The following is an 18,257-nucleotide window of genomic DNA, read 5'->3' as shown; positions in this document are numbered from 1 at the left end:
CATTGTGGCAGGCCTGTGCATGACCCCTGAAGGAGAAAAGCAGGTCAGGATGGAGCAAACCAGCCCCTCCCACCCACCACAACACCAAAACACACACACAGACACACACACACACACACACACCCTTGTCCCTGTTGGCCCTGACGCTGCTGTTCTGTGTCACTTTAATTTCCTTTCTAAAAATTCTTCCCACTGCTGTGTCATCACACTTGTCATTTCAAGGAACAAAACATAATTTTGTGTACCAGCATTTTGTTATAATGGGCATGACACTAATGATGAAGGTTAATAGATATCACAGCTTGATGAGTCTCTTGAGGGAGATAAAACTAAATTAGCGCAACCTGGGATCTGAACCTGCTGGCCTCGTGACAGTTGACATTTGACAAACCCTCCTGTTAATGACGTTTATGCCGGAAATAAATGCTTCCAGGCCATTGTTTACCTCACAGCGCTCCGGTCGGAATGCATGAAACGAATGGCTCCTCTCCCGATGGATGAAAACATGTGCCGACAGAGGGGACAAGAATGATTGAGGGATAAGAGGAGGGAAGCAGATGGGAGGATCCTTCCTCCTTTGCTGATGATCTTGCCCATACGTTCCAGTTCTCATTATCCTTGGCTTTTGACCTTATTTCAGAGTTGAAGGATTTGATGAGATATTTGTTTTAGCAGGAGAGGAGGATTAACTGAAGAATCCCCTCAGGTTTTTTTTTTTTTTTTTTGCCCATCTTCATTTAAATCCCCTCATCTAACATCAGGATGTCATGGGATTTCCGAGGAAGCAAACAAATTCTGACGTCCGTGCATTGCCTGCTGCCAAAAATACTAATGTTCGGCTCATCTTGGGGAGGTTAAGATGTACATATATGTAATGTGATTTATGAAATCCTATTAACTTAGAATTTGTATCATTTAATATCAAAAGTCGAGCAAGAGACATTATTATTAAAGCAACAAAGGAAAAAATTCTGCTAATTGTCAGCGTATGAATCAACATATCGATTGCAAACATGATGTAATTCTAAACAACTGAAAACACAAACACATGCCTAACTGTCCTGATGTGCCCTCTGCTCTGAGACATGTTGTAGAGCATGAACATCTGCTTCATACTCACATACAGTATCTCCGCTCTGGTTGTGGTGTGTAGCATTATATAGTGCTTAAATGTGCCTAGAATACATCATTTTACTTTGGCATTTTCAAAATGGCTGCTTCGTTGGGGGAATATCGGAGACGATATCACCTGAAATGAATAATTACTTCATAGAAGGTCACCATAAAAATAATTTAGCTGTCTGCATATTCTCATTTAAAACACCGGTTGCCCTTAAAGATGAGCTTTACTTATTATCAAAGACAAAAAAATGTCAATATAGGGCATGGTGTCATTACTGGAGTTTGAGAATTTAAGGGTACACTCAACAGACAGCGTACATTTCGTGTAAGATTCTGTCAGGTTGCATTATGGGAAACAAAGGATCAGGTGTATTTTGTGGTTGACCCAGATAAAAGTTTAGACACGTGGATCAGTTGTGACCATTTTCAAGTGCGTCCCACAGCTTTTTGGTTGTGTAATTCTAAATTGCAATTCCAAACAGTTTTTTGCAGCCTTTTCTTTCTGTCAGTACAATTGTTTCTGTGTAAAGTAATTAGATTATTGCTCTACGTTTTAGTTACTTTTGAGTGAATGCCCAGATAGCCTTTATAAAACAATTAAATTAAGAAAACAAATGGCCTTGGACACAGGGATGAGCAGGCAGACAAAGGATCAAAGTCTGATACATTGTGAGACAGACATGAGTAAATATTTGTGATTGTAGGCTCAGTCATATGAAACACAGTAGAACTATACAGTCTATAATGACAAGAGCCCTCGGAGGATTAGGCTTCATCATTAAGTTCATTTCTGTCACACAGAGACATGAAGAAGTTAGAGGCTATGCTGTGATAAACACACACACACCTATGTTAATATGGAGAAATATATTACTGTAACTGTTCATAATGCATTAAAGCAAGCTGGCATCAGTGCATATTCTTAGGGTAGCCTTTAATACTTAACATAGTCTTTGATACAAGCTGCCATTGGCATCAAGAGTGACCTCATCATGCTGAGAGGAGAACCAGCATTGTTCATGCATGACCCCTTGTTAAAGTCAAGGTTTGCATAAACATTTAACCCCGCAAACAATGAGATTTCAGACATATTAATTCATGACTCTAATGTTTGAAGTGCAAATATCACACAGGGTCTGCTTTGTATTGAAGGTTCCATGAGGCTGATAGCAGTAAGAGACTCTTTATTATATAGCACTTTATTATATGGAATGATCCACCACTGATACTACTTCAAGGAAATGGATTCCAACTGGGCACCTAACCGAGAAATACAATACCCAGGGATCAACATATATATGAACAATTTGTTGAAACCATTTGCTTAACAGCACAGTAGATTATAGTGCGTGCATGTTGTCCATCAATCATCCAGCAGAGTTTTTTTTCCTACCAGCCATTTTCCATTCGTTTCATTGGTTTGTCTTGCTTACTCTTGGTTGGAGGCTGTTTTTCCATGATACAATTATGTGTTGAGCACCTGACAATTACAGAACAAAAACATGACCGATGAGCGCAGCGGGGGACAACTGCCTGTTGTAATAGTATGAACAAATAGAGAATGGTGGGTGTTTTTGCAGCCAGCGTTAATATGCAAAGGGGTATTAATAAAAGCTCTCTGACAGAAAGAGAAGATAAAGACCTCCGCTCGCTGTAAAGCAAACTTGCAAAGTAATAAACACATTTCCCGAGTTCTCTGGATTACTGATGGATTTTAAACCGCCTCTCCTCTGCACGTTTGCCTCCTGCCCTCACGTCACCCCTCTCTCCGTAAAATCAAAGAGGTTTATTTCCTCCTCGTTCCATTCTGTCCCCGCGTCGGATGACATCACCTGACATTCATTATTCTGTCTCATTTTTCAGCCCGTTCTACCTCCAACCCTACTTCTCCAATCCTCTTTGATAAGAACCTGCCGCATTCACTTTTGGCCAATTATTTGCTGTAAATTTCGAGCTGGCAGCCTATCCGGTCAGCCCCAGGTGCCCAGATGAGGCCATGCAAACCTCTGTGGTGATTAGACGAGAAAGGAAGCCTGAGTTGGCAAATGGGAAATGTTTAAGGACATCTCCCCTCGTACGAATGGGATGGGACCTCTCAGGAAGTAGAGATAAAAGAAGAGCGGATTGATTCCAACCAGGCCAGTGGTTTGAATCGACCGTAACACAGTCCATTTTTGGATTCCTGAGCTGAATGCCCCATAGACTTTGTTATGGCCCTATAAGTTGAGCTCTTTGCCAAAGAATCCAGAAGTTTGGGAGTTCTCGCAAGAAATGTTATTTTGTGCCCCTTTAATATTACCCTGAGGAAGCCTCGCTCTGGTCATTGGTGTCAGATTAATAGCCGTCACAGTAGTGGCTCACTAAACATGGGTTTAGGATCAGTCCATTTGTCAGCCAGGGGAGTGAGTTTCACTTGGATGAGTGCAAACAGTAAAGAAAGGGCTAATTCAGACAGGAGCAGGTGGTTAGTCAGAGAGCAGGGAGCGCACAAGGCTTTTTTCCTTCCCTCTATCTGATATTTGCCCTTCTCTGCGCTCCATAGTCTTTCATCCCTGTTCTTCTAGTTTTTTACTTCTTCGTCTTTTTTTTTTAATTGGCAGGTGGGAGTTGGCAACATACACATTTGATGTCTACTGCTCGATCTCTTCCTTCTGCCCTGAAGCGCTGGATCCATTTTTTTTTCTCTCTCTCCAACATAGAGAGGGCATGCAACTTCTTCTGACCTTTAATAACTTTCCTGGCTATTCATCATCTCTCCTTCAAGATAAAAACAGCATCCTTTCAAGCTGATTCATGGCTCATTATTGGAATGAGTTCCGAAACGTTTCGTGGCTCTTTTATCCCTTCAGCTGACCAATTTTGCCGTTAAAAACAACTTCACTCTGATGGCTTTCCTGCAGCTTGACATCTGCAATTATGGAAATACAGTGTATTAGTTGAGGATCTAACAGCAGAAAATTAACCCTAACCCTAACCCTATAAGAAATAACACCAGTGTGAAGGACTGTAAACAAACTTGTGTAAATCTTTACAGTGATTCGGATCCACCATCATATTGGTTTTCTCACACCCTCCATTGCTGCAGCACCACTATTCATCCTCTTTTTGCGTGCTCTGTTTTTAATAGCCTGTCTCTTTAACACAGCTAAAAGCTCTGATTGGTTGGCTGCCACAGGCCTGAGCAGTTTCCCTGTGGATGAGAGTTTTAATACTCACTTTCTTCAGTATGAGACCTTTACATCAATTAGCAAAGTTTTCTGTGACAGCAACATTCAGTCAGATGCAACCGACACCACACCGCTACAGAATAACCACTCGTTAATCATTCTGTGCCAACTGTACAACTCGGCACGCTCACATTTCTAAGCATAACAAGCGATCGGCTTAAGGAGACGAATTTCTGTGGGACGCATCAGTGGACATACAGTTCAAAGAGAAAACTCTTAAGTCAATTTAAAAGTTCCTCTCTTCTTCCTTCACGTTGCTGAATGATCTGGAGGCTGTTTGTTCCCACCAGTCTCCTCTCCATATTCTCATCCAAAAAACCCACGGGCCACAGCTGTGTGAGTCACCACCTTGCTTTCAACTTGTCTGGCAAAACTATCCTTGCATTTATAATTGCTGAAATGCATTTCAAGCGGCAGTACAATGCCATGCAGGGGGAGTTATGATTGGAATACTTTTGATGAAATATGATAGGGGTGAGCAGACAATTTATCTTTTTGAGGAGAAAAAAAACAAACATCAGCAACTCTCCGTGGATAGCCATGTAAACAGGATTATTGTGCGGAATTGTCTGTTTATGCAATCATATAAACAGCTTAAACAAACTGCTTCAGTCTTCTGGTTTTGGCAGCAGTGGCGTTATCGTCGCACATAAAAGTAAGTATATCTAATTGAATCCAACCTTATTAATCACTTAAGTGAAACAAAGGCAAACATCAAAATAATGTGATACATAATTCATTTAATTTTACGACAGAGCCGGCGTGCAGCTGGGGATGATTGTGTTGCCAAATTAAACTTTAAGTATCTCTGCAAACACAAAGGCACATTACCTGCCTCTGGTGTTGTTGAGTTGCACCTCGCCACTCTTAACCTCCCAGACAATCAAATGATCTTTCCAACATGCATCTGCTTCCCGACCAGCGAACCCGAGGTGCGACTCACCTGGGCTTTGGTGTCAGTGACTTTTAAATGTCATTGAACCAACACCCCGACCAGAGTGGCCTCCGTGGACTAGTGTCAAATGTGCATTTCCAGTATGAAATGATCAATTAGATCTTGTTTTCTTTAATGTAGTGACCTTTTGCTGAGTCATGCTTTCCTTTGATTGTGCTTGTTTTGTTTTTTTGTCATTTTGATTAGTCTTCATGATTTGCTACTGATGTTAGGGCACTGAGTCATCTCTAAGCATGAGGCAGCTCTTTGTTACACTTTCAAGAGTCAAAGTCTTTAGTCTCTCAAAAAGAGGCTTTTGAGTATTTTGCTGCTTTAGAACAATTCTCGATTCCCAGCGTTTGTCATAGATAATATGTGGTTGCTGTTTGTGTTTGTCGTCGTGTTGTTTGTGGTGATGTGTGTCATCTAGCTTGGTTGAGGTTGAGCATTGCTTGAAAGCGACTCATCTGTGCAACGCGGAGCTGTACTCACCCTGAAACGGTTGATGGCTCAAACTCCTCCAGTCGTTACTCAGCCTGGCATCGCAGGGCACTGTCTACCTCTCTTAATCCTGCTATCATCCCCTCGCTCTGTCTCTTTCCCCGTCCTCTCAATTACCATTCGACTCCTAATCCCTTTTGCCCTCCTCAGCACTCCTCTTCCCAATGTCTCCGTTTGATTTATTTCACTTTAATGTTTCACTTTTTCTTCGTGTCTTTGTCACATCAACCCTTTTTTTCCTAATGGGCTTACGCTGGGCATGAATGAGTCGCCACAAAATCCAAATTCTCTGTGTGCTGGGAGACTCACGAGGGCAGCGAGAGAGAGATCTACATTCAGGCCACATGCCCTCTAACCTTGGAAATCAAGAGAGCGAGACAAGGAGCGGTTTCACCTTGTTTCCTTCGTGACTCTCCGTTGGCCACACACAGTTAGCACCTCACAAAGGACCGTTTTTTTCTAGCCTGGTCTCATTCACCCACGGTCACCGCTCTCCATTTCTCCACAAGTATGTCTCTGGGATTATGTTTGACGTAAGTTTGAAAAATATTACTTTCCTGATAAATGTGGTGCTTGTGTATTTCTGCTAAATGGAAAGGATCACATTTGGCTGAGCCTGAAACTTTAAATCCTAACTAATTAAAACGGTGCAATTATGCCTCCGTTTGATCCTCAGCTGCTGGACGCACCTGCGTAGTTAATATGCAGCAGAGAAAAAAAATGAAAACATAATGCATCAATCTTTAAGCTTTAAAACTGATGACACTCTCGTAATCAATGTTTCATGGCACCGTTGCATAATTCACTTTGATCAAGGCCAAGCAGCTGAGTATTCATTGAGTTTGTACCACTTGAACTCTATACGTATCCAGTAATCCATACAGAAATACTTAGTGGGCGGGAATCTTGAGGGACACTGTTCACTATTTGAGACTTCCAGTGCATTTAGATTTCATGACAGTAGATCTGTTTGGTTTGACCTCGAGTGACTGACGTGGTCTAAATTGTCCTAATAAGCACCATCAGGCTAGTCGGCCATCTATCATCAAGGGTGTCCTTATTTAAAGGCATTTAGAGATACTTTTCACCTTTCCTTTCCTCATTTTTGTCTTTGAAACTGTTGTAGAAGCTCTGGAGACTCTCACAACCAACTACCAGAGTGTTTTGTTGTGGGTCAGGTCCTGGGTCCCAGGTCTTTGCAAAACAAGTTTCACTTAAGTTGAAGCCTTTTAATACTATTGTCTAGTCTCAACTTTCAGGGAGTTAAGTATATAAACAAATAAATCCAAAGATTTTGTTTCTTAAGCCTAACTCGAGACCAAGTGTCAAGTCTGGAACTCTTCCCAGTACTGAAAATACAACTTTCTTTCTTTATTTTGGAAAAAATAAGTTTCACTAATATTTAAAAACAGTGTTTGGCAGCAATCTTATATGTTCAGTTCCAAAATTCTGAGACCCTGACGAACAAGGTTTTCTAAATCAGTGATGTGAATTTGAGCACGCTGCTCTTTTGTATTTTCAAATGTTTCAAGCATTCAACAAGATTATTTCACTTCACGGACAATTTGTTTGCTGTTCTGTTTCAGAGCTTTTGATTGTAACACGTGATCTTCATCAGCAGGTGCAATTTGGGTAGAAGTCCCGAAAATGTAGATCAAATTCCCATTTTTTTCTCCACTGATTCTCATCCACGCTGTTAACAGCAAAACAGTCTCATCTCAAGGTTCATTTGGTAGCAGTTCTCCAGCCTTCCACTGTAACACATGAGCTCAATTTTTTTTTTCTGACGAAACTCAACTATTTCAAGCATCATTACTTCTCGTATCATAATTATGCCAGTGTAATTTTCACAAAAATCTTCTACAAACCCATTTGCAAATCAGTTGACCCCCATAAATTCTGCAGCAAAGAACTGCCTTTGATTGTCCTCCACCGCCTCACCCCGCCGCTCGCCCATCTTCAGTGGCTCACACGTCCTGTCGAGGGCTTCGTCTGTGTCTAGAGTGGCCTCTCCTTTTTTTGGCCTCTTTTGAAAGCTAATTATGCCAGGCTATTTTCCGACTGGGGAGCATGTCAATATTACACAGTGGGAGAGCTCTCACTCGCTCCGCGCTGCATTCTTATTCATGAGCCTTAATTCCATCAATGGCCTCCTCAGCCGCTGGACCGTGGTTGTTCCTCGCTATAGTCTGTTTTTGAGTGAAGTGCTTGTCGCCGCCGCAGAGAAATGCTATCCCCATAAAGGAGTGTGGCATCGAAGCCCGCCCTCTCGCCATTTGCTGAGAGCATGTTTAAAAGTGGTGCTTATAAAGCCAGAGGGGGGCTTTTGTGGGGGCCTAATTTTTTCATGTACATGCTCATTGAGGAGTGTGTACCTTATCAACACTGGAAAAAAAAAAGGTTTAAGTTCAACCAATTGGATGAGAAAAAAATTTAGTTGCACCAAAATGTTTATAGCTCCTATTTTTGTATGACCTGCATTCAATCAAGGTATTCTCATATAATATAATCCCAATATAATTACAATTAGTTCAAGCAGTTTGAGGCTACTCTTCAAACCCCAAGGAAAGTAATCAAGTTATATATTTGAAATTAATGGCTGAAAAACATTTACAGACCCCTCTCTGCCCACATCAAGTGTTAGAGCTCCCAATCAGCCTCCATTTTTGCATTTGGTGAGCTCTGGAAGAGTCATGAAATGAATTGATTTTTGTCTGTAAGATATGATAGATGGAAGGAAGCAATTTGGTCCATCAGTTCACTAGAAAATCCTTTATCTGCCTTCTTTTACTCAGAGGGCTTGACTATAAAACAACTTGAAAACGGTTAAAGAATCTAAAACTGTGGCTTTAATCTGTATTTGTGTCAGAGGAGCAAAGAGGTTCAAGGACTCGTTCAGAAAGTTTGGGACGGAGGGAGGGAAACTGCGACTGTTTCCACAAGTTGGAGAATGGCAGAGGGGAATGCAGCTGAGATAAAAAGACGGTTCATCTGAGGCTCCACTGCACCCTTTCTCCCTTTTTCGCCTGCTGATAGTGTCACCACACAATCAAGTTTCTCACGTCACCTTGAAAAGTTGAATTGTTGTTTACAACGCTGTTGACTCGCAGCCTGGACATCTGTTGGTGTTTGATTGGTTGCAAGATCAGAATTTGAATTTGCCTTTGCAAGGATGTCTCTTATCCTTTCCTTTCTTTCGGGCTCGGTCATGGTCTGTTTATTTAGACATTATAAGTTTCGCCAGTGTGTCGTCCACCTTTGACCTTCCACTGTTGTCTTATTATTTTGTAACATTTCTCTCAGGCATTTCAAGAAAGTACTCCAATTACCTCGTTCTCCGTTGCGTCTGGGGCCTTTCCTCGTGATGCAAGTTCACATGAAAGAGGTGAAAGCTGTGCAGACAGCCAATCGCTTGACAGCAGTATATTTAATAAAAGATATGATGGAAGTGTTGACTCCAGTTGGGAAATTAGGTTGCTGCTGCAGCATAAAATAGTAAAATGCTGCAAAGTTAAGACATAGAATACGAGCAGTAAAAAAGGGTGAAAACAATGCAATTTTTAAATATTAAAAGCAGGATGAGGAAATATTTAAAGTAGACTGAAAGCTCTGCTTTTCACTTACAAAGTGAAGAGCAATTTTAGCATTTAAAAGTATAGTTTGAGGAAACACAGTCTACAAGAATTCTCCAAATATTGTGTCATTTCTGTCAAGTACCAGGAAATACGTCACTCTGAGCTTCTCTGTCCTTCTATGTAAATGCAGGATTTTTGTCCCTGCTGATGACCCATAGACATGAGGCTCAGTGGTCTAGGAGTTGGTCTTTTTCTACGTATCTGTCCACGAGCCTGGACAAAAGCAGCCACTTGGAGGTTTGGTGTGGGGGCATTAGAAACCATGGCAACAGAGCTCAGTTTGAACTCGACGCGTCTTTGTCAGACACAGTGAGGGTTAGCTCGCCTTCCCACTAATCCTGCTTTTTGAGACGGGCCTCTTGTCATAACAGATACCATAAATGATGGAATTAGGTGAGGATAACACATTTTATGTTCGGTACAACAGCACAACAAAGTGCGCTCCAAAAATCTGTCATTTTTCAAAGTGTTTTGCAATAAATCTTCTGCTACCGACAGACGTCGACACCAAATACATACCGTAGTTGGAAAGCAAGCCGAGCAGAAACAAACAGACAGGATGACACACTCTAGACTTTGTTTTCCACCAGAATGCGACTCCTCTCCTCCCCAGGCTGTATCTCAGGAGACCTGTTGGTATGGAAGAGAAGTTAAAAGACAGCTAAATGTCTTGGCTTCCCTTGACAAATTCAATGGGACAGCGGTGCTGCGTGGGTGAAATACAAGGAACGCCTTGTCACCTCTACCAGTCCAGGAAGGGGCCAGTACTATATCAGTCTTTGTACTTCTTGTTCCTTCCTTTTTCACCTCACTTGCTCTCCTGGTCTGTCAAAAACAAGCTCTGAATAAATCCGACGCAGTCACAGCATGTTCGTGAAGCCTGGCTTCTGAATCAGAGCTGGAGAGTAGATGTTACTAAGGTAAAGAACCTGCAATGATTCCACACATTTTTACAACAGGCTTTGGCTTGTTGTTTTCAAGCCAAAATGCCAACTACTGCTGCTGGTTCCAACTCAGATTTGAAGATTTGCTTTGTTCTTTTTTTGTGTGTGTGTGTCTTTGTTAATTAAATGTCTTTTGGTTTTTGAGAAAAAAACAAAAAAAAACAAGGCGTGAGCCACGATTCACATCCAAATTCATCGTCTTTCTCTGAGTCATAACTGTGAACAGACAGACTTGATAAACATATTGTCAGATCAAGACTGACTTAAACTTCTCGAAGTTATCATCATCATTATTATCATACAATATCAATACTAAAATAAAAGCCAAGCATCTAAGTAGTAACCACAGAACAGACAAATGTCAATTTGCAGTTCTCTTAGTTTCATCTAGCAAAGAGTTATTTGATTAATTTAAATTAACAGAAAGAAACAGTGATTTCTATCAGCCTCTAAAGGTTTAGAATTAACATCAGCCTTTCAAAATGTATTTGCAAATTCAACACATTGTAATGTACCTAAGTCGTGTTTTTACCGCTGCTGCCATCCTACCATCAACAAAATTGATACACCTTGTACTGAATTAGCACCCTTGTGCAACTAAATTACTTTCCTCTCAGACTTAAGTCGTGAGTGACAGTACCTCGGGCATATTGACACAGAGAAGACAGGAGAGTTCAGTCAAGCCCAAGCTTTTAATCCCAACCGTGCGTCTTTCAGGACAATTCCTTAAGACCCGCGGCGATTTCCTGCATGCCAATGCACGCCTGGACCCTTGCCGAGGTATCGACGCCTGACCCCTCCTGTCTAGAGCGCTGAGGTTACTCATAACCCCGGCTCGTCATTCATTATTGAGATGTGAATGAGGAAGGTCAAGGGGTGGCGTTCATCGATCGGTCAACACAGGAATATTTGATTGTCGCTCGGACGGCTCTGCCAAGACACTCCTCTTTGTGGCAACAAAGGTGGCCATTTTGAATGCGGAAAAACGTTGAAGTGAGCAAAAACACGCAGGTTTGAAATGGCTGGGTAAAATCCTGCAAGGTCATGTTTGGCCTGTTTAATTCCGTTCTTTCACTGTAAGGATTATGAAGCAGCAGCTGTGGAGAAGGGTTTATTTATTGCTAAACGTTGTGGCTGGTATAGATAGAGTGGTTTGTTATTAAAGGCACCTGTGCGTCCCTTTGTCACATGAGGTAATTAGCAGCCAAACACCCCTTCAAGAAGCTAAGCACTCTGGGTGACCGTTGGAGAAGCAATGTGGTTTGAGGCTTTGAAAAAAGGGCTTTGAAGAAGGAAAGTGCTGGAAGCACATACTGGCCCAAGTCGGACATTGGAAGTTACCATGGTGACAGCGACTGGAAATGAAAAATCTGTGCTTAAAGGCAGGCCTTGGTGTGTGTGTGTGTGTGTGTGTGTGTGTGGTGGGGGAAGGAGAGAGAGAGAGAGAGAGAGAGAGAGAGAGACAGAGAGAGAGAGAGCGAGAGAGAGAGAGAGAGAGATTGGCGGATCGGGGATACAGTGTGCTTATTGATTCGTGTGTAGATTATAAATACAGGGAATGGAGTGCAATCCAGTTCTTGTGTGTTGGTGTGAGTAGAGTTTGTATTCTTTATCCAGACAAGCCTCAGAATTTCTTCCAATTTTCCAAAATAGAGATTGAATAATGGTCCAAGCAAAGGATTAGAATCTGTTTTGTTGTCACTGTGTGGTGCACACAGCCACACAAGTCTCCCCCAAAGCTCTCCTTTGACTCGAACCAGCAGCAGACGTCGCTCTTTGTGCGTAACAAACGGGACTCGATGCCTTGAAAAGTCAAAGCGGTATCTCTGTCTCTCTGTTTTTATTCCCTGTCCGTCCGTCAGAAGGCCAGCACAGCAGTGGCACCCCTGGGTATCTGGCCGAAGAATCTGAAGCTTGCAGAGATGCTCTTGAGATGGGCTTAGAATCTCAGCAGGAATGGTTCAAAAGGCTAACCCTGGTCAGCAATTCAATGGGGCCTGTCTCTGGAATCCTTCAGGATGGATTCCTTGATGCTGCAGGAAGAGTATATTGAGTGTGTGGATGCCGCCTGCCTGCAGAGATGCTCATACATACATCACTTCAATTTAGCCACAGATGCACATGCGTGTGCACATGGCCATCAGAAATCTCCTCTCGCACCTCGCACATCAAATGATCGTTTTTCTTCAATATATGACCCATTAATATTCATATGACTGCGGTTGTAAAAAAAATATGAGCCAATCCTTACTTTTACACGTTCCCTCTGGAATGAGGCTTAGCCTAAAATGGGCCTACGGGCTGAGAGTCCCTAGGGCTGCGGCTGGAAGATAAATCAAGCATCACGGGGAAGATAGGGAGCAGCATCATGTGTTGGCAAGAATAGAAAAATTCATCCCGGAAATCGTAAATCATTAGACAGGCAGGCCCCGGTGAATAAGCCTCAGCCACCAAACAAATCGATTCTTGAAGTTATTGCACATTTCAATCCTCCCTTCTGCCTCCTTACAGGCACCTGGAGAGACCCCGTGGGCGTCTGTGATTTACATACCCGGAGATTAGACGCTTCTTGTTTTTTGACAGAGTGACAGATATTCAAATCACACACTCGGCTTTTTATTTATTTGTTTACTCGTAATGGAAGAAATGCATCAAAAAAAATGTGTTATTAGGCTTGTGTAACAAATATCAGTGTCAGCAGGTTAGTCCTCACAGTGTGGGTGCCTCTGAGTGGAGTAGGAGTGCTTTTCCAATCAATGCCTATTCTTCTCACAGCAACAGATTTCAAAACATGTCTTAATTAACTCTTTTCCTCAAGCTAGGGGGAAATAATTTTTCTTTTTAGCCCATTTGACTTAGTAATAACCAGTCTCCAAATAATAAAGACTGCTGCTTCTAATGACTTTTTGCATGCTAATTAAATTCATATCAGTTTCCAGGTTGAGGCCTTTTATTAAGGTTTCTCAGAACTATTTGTTTTTCTCGATTAAATTCCATCCAAATGGGACAACCCAAAAGCCTCTAAGACAGATGATATGTTACTCACAGATCATACGGTGAAACGGCAGCCCCATACATTATACCGTATCTTGTGTCACAAGTGTGACAAATTGTGTGTTGAGTTGTCAGTCTCAACCTCCATGAAAGAAATCCCAGTTGCCTTGTTTAAGTTTGAGCAGTCGAGGGAAATATTGACAGCAGAGCTCATGCTTGTGTTTTAATTAGCCACCGTGGCTTCTGCATCATGTAAATCATATCTCTGCATGCATGATGATGTCATTTGCATACACCCCTCTTTTTTCTCGAGTTGTGGCTGCGATATAAAAAGCAGCAATAATGATAATGGAAAATGTGTAATTTCAGTGAACGTTTGCGGTGGATCCAGCTCGCTCAACGGGTAAAACAAAGAAAACAGAGTGCGGATGATGCATTATTTATCGGACACTCCACTCCGGCTTCAAGGCTGCGGTTCAATCTATGTGTGTGTGTATGTGAGAGAGAGAGAGAGAGAGAGAGAGATTTAAACTAATATTGGCAGAACTTGGAATCACTATCAAGTTTAAACAAAACAGTGTTCTTTGCTCTCTGTTCGAGCTCCGCGCAATTTTCAAGATGTGTATCTCCTGACATCCAAGGAAGAGCGGCTGAGGAGGATTATTCGGCTGAGTTTATCTTTTGCCCTTTTGGAGATGGAACTCAGACACTCGTGTCTGCGCTCCAAACGACCACTTGCTGTGCCCCTGCCTTGAAAGCAGAGATAAGCTGTACATGTGAACGCATGTATGAAATGGGCCTAGCAGTGGTGTCAAAGGGGAATTCAGTACACAAGCTCTATTGTCCTTAAAATAATGGTTCTGTATTCCCACTGAGTGAAGGAAAACAATTGAACTGCGGCAATATGAGGTCGCCCATTTTAAATGAATTACCATACAGGGCCAAGCTTTCATTGTATAATTTAAACAATGCACGCAGTATAAACTCTAGCTGCCCCCTTCCTATAAAAGCAGTCTCACTGGATTTATTTGGATTCTTTTTCTTCGTCTTCCCTAATGTTGAATTTGGAAGCATCAAACTCCCCCAGCGCTCCTCCAGCGCCTGCCACATTCCAACTTTAATGGAATTTCGGTGTGCACAGCCAGATAGATGTCTACAGCATGTGCAGAATCACGGATTGACCTTTCAGGTGGAGAGAGAAATTGCATCACCTAATACCTGTTGTGGCACTGAAATAGATGGATTAATTTCAAAGAGGCTAGCTGCGCAAGTTTGATCTGTCTGCAGCTGGATTACTTCTCCTCCAAAATAACAAGAGGTGCATTCAAAACTGTTGCAAAGAAATCGCAGTGGCTCTCGAGTTTGATGTGTCCCAGGGTTTAGATGAATAGCTGTGGCTTCAGACTTAATTTCTTACTACAACAACTGCTTTAATGCACATTCACCACGCAGTTAAAACACATTTCCCTTTGTTTTAGCTCTCCCACACAGTGTGGTTTGGAGCAAGCTGGTAGGGTTACTTAAAGGTGAAGAAAACATCTTCCAAGGAGCACAAAGGTTTGTCTAATATGTCTGAGATTTACGGGTTATTTTAGATTTAGTCACTGGTATGAGGAAACAGTGCAAAAAGAAATAGGAAATGTCTTGCTCTTCCAAAGTTGTCTGACTACAAAATGTTTACCACAGCTGATTAGCCTTTGGTGTCAGCACAGATCTCTCCGCTCTCACAAAACATCCCGTGGTTTAAGCCTCGCCGAGAACAGCAGCCGACCCGAGGTAAATAAATTCCTCCTCGGAAGCAATACTCATCATGGGAGGAGCGCATACCCTGAGGTGATAACCTTTGTCTGGCTCGACCTCAGATCCATGTGTTGTCTGACAAAGTAACAGCCCGGAAAAGTCTTTGCAACCAAGTCTTAGTTTTTCTCCTGTTTTCCTTTTTTATTTGGCCCCAAAGACACAATTATCTTCCAACTGCAACAGAAATGTGCACAGATCCCATTTCAAAACAAGGGTAAATTGACATTTTACATGATTTATTTTGTTGTTTCAGATCTGCTAATTGTTGTTTCATGTTTAATTTCACGTTTGAAATCAGCGAATAAGAGAGCGGTAAAGTAAATGGGTAGTTTAAGCAAAATATACACACCAACATATGAAACAAAACAAGTGTGGGTTTTTCTGCTGCGCTGCATTAAGGGTCTCGATGCTGCTGGAGGACTGTGCATCGGCAACTTAAACTTGTCATGACCGCAGTGGCGGATGTAAGTCCTTGCCCTACAGACTGTGACCATATAGTCAACATTGTTAGAATACACAATTACCACAAAGCCACATATGTTAACAAAAACAAACCCTGTATACATTTCCTCTCCAAACTAAGTGGTAATAAAAAGCACATGAACTATGAAGAAAAATGTATTACGAGGCAGGATTCCTTCTCGCTTTAAGCCGCAGTGAGTGCGGAAATGTACCAATAGAAAGAATCAGAGATAGAAATGTTTTGACCGGTGTTTATATTTGTCTTATCCATCATCGTGAGCTATAAACAAGCCCAATCTCCCTTCTCAGTTACAGAACATCGTTTTAGTCATCACCTCGGTGGAAGTGCCCACTCGTCCGAGCACGCGGCGAAACAGCAAAAAGCATGTGTTTATCAAGCCTCACTTTGGGCTCTTGGACTGTTTCCAAACACTGTACTGCCACATATAGCCCGCATCCATAAATTCTCAGCAGGAACTTGTAAAAATACTCAAGAAAGTCTGTACTGCGGTTGATCAGCACTCCACATCCAGCCGCAGTGCCTCAGTGCCACTGTCTTTTTCTCGGATTGTTGTTGCATTGGGATGAAGTGCGGCTTATCTTCCAAATACAATATTGGGGGGGGGACTGTGTGATGTAAAAATCTTATGAAAGCTGCTAATCTGTGTGAATGGCTAAGAGGGATTATGCTTGTCAGGAGGAGAAAAAAACAAGCGGGAGATGCTCTTTCCTCTTTTTTTTTTTTTCTTTTTTTAGAAGTAGCCATGAATTTATGTAAGCAGTGGAAGTAGTTCATGTGAGTTGATCAAGCTTGACCTTTGTTTGACCAGCCCTAATGAAACTCTTATTCCATACTTAATAGAGCCTGATAAAGGTCATTCATATAGCTCATGCACATAAACAGTCCATCTTCTCTATACTGGACAGCCACTTGGCAGTTTATTCATTTATGCTTAGTTACACATAGTTAATCCTATGAAAATATGAATATGGCTGATGTTTTGTCACACATGGTGTTTGTACAAACAGTGTGATACAGCTTGATGTTTCGTTTTTTGATGTGCAGCACGTTGCTAATGCCACCAAGCAAGCAGGCCACGCCGCGATGTGTTAATCTGACGTTCAGTCGCCTCCATATGTGACGAATCGCATTGACAAACATCTGTTGGATATGTAGGTGCTTGTATGCACTCGAGTGCAGATGTTTATCCGTGTTTGCGGCGCGCTGCGTGAACTACTCGAGAACAGTGAGCTCCTTTCAACACTCCACGCCCACACTCGGTCATTGTGTTTGTGTTGTATACGTTTACTCCCAATCTTCCTCTCCTGCTTTTAAAGCAGCGTCGAGCGGCTCTCATGGTGTGTGAAACTTATTTGCTTTTAGCAGTAATAACAACAGCGGGGCCATTATAGATCATCTCAGAATGTACAGAATGCGGTGTGTATTCGTGTACAAGTGCAGGAGATCTGTGTGCAGGTCGATGGAATATAGATGCACCTATCCTTGATGTGGATTCAGCCTGAATTAAAAGGAATCCTTTTCATTCACCAGAGCAAGTCGATGTGTACTCCCAAGTTTGACCTTTAACCCCTAACACTGTATGTATACTGTGTAACACAGGGGGCTTTCAGTGCAGATAGGTCATATATATTTATATATATATGTATGTATCGAAGGTTGTGACAGGAAAGTACAAACATATGCACAAAGATAAGGAACAAAAGAAATGAGCAAGTAAGCCTCTACCCAGTTCACAGATGCCATATGAAGATGTAGAATTTATTCTGGTATAATTAATATATGGTGACTCTGTTGTTGTGATGATAAAATCAAATGCTCCACAAACAAAGAAAACACTGTTTTGAATATGATCAGCAGTCTCACAGCCTGGCTTTAGATCATTTTGTTGGGAAAGAAGACGATCATATAATCTTTAAAAGAGATTCCAAGTCTTTGCGGCTGACTGGCAGCTCGTGCATCAAAGGCTGGATGGTAAACAGGTACCTTATTGAATTAAATAGGGACAGTGATTATAGGTGCTCATAGGAACAGCTGTACAAGGCTGTTTTTTTGTGTTTCTCCTTTCATTTACAATTCTGTGCAAAACACTTGGAGATTTAAAGTGTGCACCCACACAGCACAGACGCCTCAACGTATACTCTACCAGGTTAGTATTGCAGCACCTGTATTCATCCTTTGTCTGAATGCTTCTTCTCTTTAAGACCCAACTACCAAAAAGCCCCGTCTGCTCTGATTGGTCAGTTCTCACGGGCCTGAGTAGGAATTGTCCTCCGTGTTTCTCCATGGGACACACGGCTGAGGGGCCTCGGTTGCATACTTGTGACATCGCAACCAAACATTCGCCGCTTTGCAAGCAACATCTGATTTGCCAGTTCAGAAGAATTTTGTTGTTTGATACCACAATATACGCTTCAACGACATGAATCATTTTGCAGCTTTCCACCTGTCGCAACCAACAACAAAAACTAAAACATCTTTGCGATAATCCTCTGGCTTGTAACACCTCTCTGTGAAGTAGTGGTCCACTGTACTTCAGCAGACGAGATAATCAAATCAGTGTAGTTTGAGTTCAATCACACACACACACACACACACCAACCTCCCACGCAGAAGTGG

The 18,257-nt window shown here is 42.0% G+C and overlaps 1 protein-coding gene across 21 annotated transcripts in view; it reads left to right on the top strand.

Moving 5' to 3' along the window:
• The window catches only part of LOC119027225 (adhesion G protein-coupled receptor L3-like), a 211,437-nt gene that overhangs the window by 84,507 nt on the left and 108,673 nt on the right, over nt 1–18,257 (top strand). The gene's annotated exons all lie outside the window — the stretch shown is intronic.

The sequence above is a fragment of the Acanthopagrus latus genome, chromosome 10 (assembly GCF_904848185.1).
Source record: "Acanthopagrus latus isolate v.2019 chromosome 10, fAcaLat1.1, whole genome shotgun sequence".
NCBI classification, from domain to species: Eukaryota; Metazoa; Chordata; class Actinopteri; order Spariformes; family Sparidae; genus Acanthopagrus; species Acanthopagrus latus.
The sequence above is the reverse complement of the archived record's forward strand: the minus strand, read 5'-3'. Positions and strand labels throughout refer to the sequence as shown.